We start from the raw sequence: 5,562 nt of genomic DNA, 5'->3' as shown, positions 1-5,562 counted from the left end.
AAAAGGGATAGCCAGTGGCCTACCATGCCACAGGTAGACAGTGCCATTGTCATTGTGAACATTGGGTGTTTACATATGGTACTGGTGTCTTGCTCTAACAAATTCAGTGCATTATGACAATTTTCCAGTGGAAGTAAAATGTCTTAAGAAAGGATATGCTTTCTGTAAGAGTAAACTACACATGAAATAGCCCTTTTGTGGTTTGCAACCTACCTGAGACTTTGGAGTGACTCTTGTGGTACAAGCACCAGCTAGGTAGCACCACTCTTTAGAGGTCTGGGTCCCAGTTCTGTAAGTCCCTTTTCCAAGCTTACAGTTTCTAATGACCCAGTATTTTCCCTTTGTCCCTACAGTCCTAGGGCTGGTAGCTACTTCCTATTTTTACTAGCTCTGTGTTGCTGTACTTCCATCTTTACCTTTTCAGTTCTCCAGTACTTGTCTAAGCAACTCCTTATATTAAATCCTGTCAAACTGGCATCATTTCAGTATTTCACAAACTCTCCCAGAGAGTAGAAAAAGAGGAAACATTTTCCAACTTGTTTTATGAGGCTAGCACTAACCTCAATATCAACCCCAACAAGGACAACATGAAAAAGAAAATTACAGGCCAAATTTACTCAAGAACAAAAATGTAAAAATCTAAGCATTAGAAAATTATTCTAAATATTATAAAGCCATCAATATATAAAAAGCATACTACTTGAGGCAGTTGCATTTGTCCCAGGAATGCAAGTTTGGATTTAACAATAGAAAACGAATGTAGTGCCACTGCACTCCAGCCTGGCGCCTGGCGACAGAACAAGACTCTGTCTCAAAAAAAAAAAAAAAAAAAAAACTTTTTTTTTTGTAGGCCGGGTGCAGTGGCTCATGCCTGTAATCCCAGCACTTTGGGAAGCTGAGGTGGGCGGATCATGAGGTTAGGTGTTCGAGACCAGCCTGGCCAACACAGTGAAACCCTGTCTCTACTAAAACTATAAAACATTAGCTGGGTGTGGTGGCAGGCACCTATAATCCCAGCTACTCAGGAGGCTGAGGCAGGAGAATCTCTTGAACCTGGGAGGCAGAGGTTGCAGTGAGTAGAGAACACGCCATTGCACTCCAGCCCAGGTGACAGTGTGAGACTCTGTCTCAAAAAAATAAAAAACACACAAAAAAATTAATGTAATTTGCCACATTAAGAGATTAAACTCTCACAGAGTTTAATTTACCCCTGTAAATATTGCAATAGATGTAGAAGCACTTGGTAAATTGCAATACTTTTCATAATTTTAAAGAAAACTTTTAGCAAAGTAGGAATAGATGAGAATTTATTTAATCTGCTGAAGGGTATCCATAAAAATCTACAGTAAACATTATACCTGAAAGCTTGTATTTGAGATTGGAAGCTAGAAAAGGTTATGCTCATCATTACTTCTATTTAACATTATACTGAAATAGTAATTCACCAGTGGCATAAGGCAAGAAGAAAAGGTATACGGATTAAAAAGGGAGAAATAAAACTGTCATTAGTCACAGATAATATAATTATATATGTAGAAAATCCAAGCTCATCTACAAATAAATTATTAGAATAAAGAACATTAAGTAATATTACTAAATACAAAGTCAACATACAAAGTCAAGTTTCTTTCTTATGCTAGCAAAAAGAAGTTAGAAAATGAAAGTTTAAAGAAATATCATTTATAATCACACAAAATATTAATTACCAAATAAATCTAACAAAACACATGCAAGACATCTACAGAAAAAATACTTTAATTTTTTGAGACACAGTCTCACTCTGTCACCTAGGCTGGAGTGTAGTGGTGCGATCTCGGTTCACTGAAACCTCTGCCTCCTAGATTCAAGCAATTCTCCTGCCTCAGCCTCCTGACTAGCTGGGACTACAGGCATATGCCACCATACCCCGCTAATTTTTGTATTGTTAGTAGAGACAGGGTTTCACCATATTGGCTAGGCTGGTCTCGAACTCCTGACCTTCTGATCCACCTGCCTCAGCCTCCCAAAGTGCTGGGATTACAGGCATGAGCCACTGCACACAGCCAGAAAAATGCTATTTAATGTAACCACAAAATATAATGAAATATTGGAGCAGACTTAGATAAACAGTGTGATATACCATTTTCATATATTGGAACTCTCAAAGTGTGAAAAGTCCATTCTTTTCTTTTTTTTTTTTAATTAAATTTTTTTTTTTTTTTTTTTTTTTTTTTTTTTTTTTTTTTTTTTTTTTTTTTTTTTTTTTTTTNAGAGATGGTTTCACCATGATGGCCAGGCTGGTCTTGAACTCCTGACCTCAGGTGATCCACCCACCTCAGCCTCCCAAAGTGCTAGGATTACAGGCGTGAGCCACCACGCCCAGCAAAGTCCATTCTTTTCAACTTGATTTATATATTCAATATAATCCCAATCAAAATCCTAACTTTGTTTTTTGTGGAACTTGACAAGCTGATTCTAAAAAGTGTTTGGGGGAAAAATGAGGGTCAGGAATAGTCATGACACCCTCGAAGAGGGAAAACCAAGTGGGAGAACTTGCTTATTAGATTTTTAAAAAATCAAGACTTATGAAACTATAATAATTAAGGTAATATGGTATTGGTAGAAGAATAGACAAAGAGATCAGTAGACAAATAGAAAGCCCAGAAACAGACACTACATTATGACACATGGATATTTAATTTATGAAAAAGGTGGGAATTTGGAGCATTGGAAAAAAGTATTTTTATCAATGATGCCAAAACAACTGGACAATTAGTAAACTGGAATATATGCCTGAAAGATGTTTCCAAAATGTTTTAAAGAGAGATAAGGAGATGGAAAATATAAAAGGGAATATGGAAAACATAATGAGAAATACTAACAGATATCTGATTAGAGTTCTGAAAGGAGAAAGTGTAGACAATGAAGCAAAGGCATACTAAAAGAAATAATGCCTATGAATATTATTTATGAAAAATATGAGTCTATAGATCAATGATGTACAATACATCAAAAGCAGAATAAATTCTAAAATTTTGATCTTGAAACTACAGAACACTAAAAACGATGAAAAAATCATGAGAGCAATCAGAAAGAAGGGAGGGAACACCTAGAAAGGAATGACAAGATGAGAACAAATTTCCTAGCAACTAAAATGAAAGCCAGAAAATTGTAGAATAACTTATTAAAAATATTGGGAGTAATCCACTTTCAACCTAGAACTGTATATCCAGACAAATAATCATTCAAAAATTAAAAGAGAATAAAAACATTTACAGCTTTAAAAAACTGGAGCTTATATCAGCAAGAGATTTGCTCTAAAGGAACTACTAAAATATATACTTTAAGGAAGAGGAAAACAATATCAAAGAATAGTCTGAACTTTAAGAAGAAATGGGGGCAAGTAAAATGGCATACATACATGCAAATTCAAATAAATAATGATCTATGTAAAACAACAGTATCTAATATATGGAAAAAAAAGACCTGGAATATTATACAATAGCATATGAGTCAAGAATTTCTTCAAATGTATTTATTAATTACAGGGGTAATGGTAACTTTGCAGTGAAGAGACCCAGTGGATAATACCTTGGCCAGCATCACCAGTACTTCATGTACTTCCAGATATGAAAGACTGAGAATAGAAGGGCATGTAGTGTTCTTGTCAAAAATATATAACTTCAGGCAGGGCGCAGTGGCTCATGCCTATAATCCCAGCACTTTGGGAGGCTGAGGCAGGTGGATAATTTGAAGTCAGGAGTTCAAGACCAGTTTGGCCAACATAGTGAGACCTGGTCTCTACTAAAAATACAAAAATTAGCCAGGCATGGTGGCATGTGCCTGCAATCCCAGCTACTCAGGAGGCTGAGGCAGGAGAATCACTTGAACCCGGGAGGCAGAGGTTGCAGTGAGCAGAGACTGCACCACTACACCAGTTTGGGTGACAGAGTAAGACTCTGTCTAAAACATATATATATGTATATATATATATATATGATCAGTCAATCAGACAAATCCAAATTGAAGGACAGTTTGCAAAAATAACTGAACAGTACTTTTGAAAAGTACTGAGGTCATAGAAGACAAGGAAAAACTCAAACCCTCACAAATAAGAAGAGACCAAGGAGACATGACAACTAAATTAAATATAAGATCCTGGATTAGACCCCGGAACAGAAAAATAACATTAGTATAAAAACTGGTAAAAACAAACAACAACAACAAAAAAGTCTGTAGTTTGAGTCAGTAAGATTATACCAAAGTAAATTTTTAAATTTCGATAATTACACTATGATTATGAAAAATTGATATTAGGGGAAGATAGATGAAGGGTAGAAAGGAACTTTATTATTATTGCAACTTTTCTGTAAGTCTAAAATTATTTCAAAATATAAAAATTTTTAAAGTAATCTGAGCTAAAATGTTCTAAAGTGTTTTTCATCTAGGGTAGTTAAGAAATTATTCTGCTCTAAGATTCTGTTAAACATGCTTGATAAGATTGGATTAAATATTGATTCAGGAGATTTCCGGTTCCAAAGTGACACCACAGAAGCAAGCTGTCTTCCCTCCTCCCACCAACAGAAAACCAGAAACTAATACACAGGGTCAAGATTATTATCAGCAATATCCCAGAACTCAAATATGAGGAGGAAATAGCTCCTAAGGCCACAAGGGTGAAAAAACTCTAAGAAGACAGTAAGAGAATTAGATACCCATATCCAAGATGCCTCTTTCTCCAATATGCCTGGCACCAAGCCAGGCAGATTGGTTTTGACTCATAGTTTTGACTCATAGTTTCTAGAGTACGAAAGTGAGATAGAGGTGGACAGCTGGCTTTCCTAACAACTTGGATTCCCTAGCAGGAGACTTGTCCCTGCCTCAAAGAGCGAAACTTCGTTTTGGAAAAACAAAAACAAAAAGAAAACAAAACAAAACAGAGTGCTTATTTAGAAAGGTGTGCACAGAGGGTAAGGAAACCATAAATTCTAAAAAATGCTATGCTTTGCTTTTCACAATTAGGTTCTTATTCCATATGGAAATTATTTTGTGTATTCTGTGAAGTAAGGATCTAATTTATTTTCTCATATGCCTAGTCAGTTGTCTCCAACAATTTATTCAAAAGTAAATTATTCATTGATTTCTAATGCTGCTTCAATCATGGATCACATATGTGTGGAGATGTTTCTGAACTTTTAATTCTATTCCTTTTTTATCTAAGTTTGTATCAATATCACGTTTTAATGCTTATAACTTTATAATAAATGTTGATATCTGGCAAAGAAAGTCCTCTCACTTTATCCTTTTCTTCAAAACTATGGTGGTTATTCTCAGTCCTTTACCTAGCCAGATCAATTTTAGGATAAGTATATCAAGTTCCATAAAGTATCTTGCTTGGATTTCAGTTAGAATTAAATTTGTAACTTCATTTGGGAAAGAAGCGACATACATATGAGATTGAGTCTTCCTATTTGATAACATGGTATATTTCTTTTGCTATGGAGAATAGTATCTTTTTTTAGTTTTTAAAATATTTGTATATAGAAGCTACTACTAAATTTTTTTTTTTTTTTTTTTTTTTTT

General features: G+C 34.9%; 1 protein-coding gene and 1 long non-coding RNA gene across 3 annotated transcripts in view; one reads left to right on the top strand and one right to left on the bottom strand.

Moving 5' to 3' along the window:
- The window catches only part of LOC119472384, a 50,191-nt gene that overhangs the window by 24,307 nt on the left and 20,322 nt on the right, over positions 1–5,562 (top strand). The gene's annotated exons all lie outside the window — the stretch shown is intronic.
- Positions 1–5,562, bottom strand: part of LRRD1 (leucine rich repeats and death domain containing 1) — a 29,855-nt gene that overhangs the window by 20,719 nt on the left and 3,574 nt on the right. The window lies entirely within an intron of this gene.

Source organism: Cebus imitator, unplaced genomic scaffold (assembly GCF_001604975.1).
Source record: "Cebus imitator isolate Cc_AM_T3 unplaced genomic scaffold, Cebus_imitator-1.0 Scaffold98, whole genome shotgun sequence".
In the NCBI taxonomy this organism is placed as follows: Eukaryota; Metazoa; Chordata; class Mammalia; order Primates; family Cebidae; genus Cebus; species Cebus imitator.
Note: the sequence above shows the minus strand (reverse complement) of the source record. Positions and strands in the feature narration are given on the sequence as shown.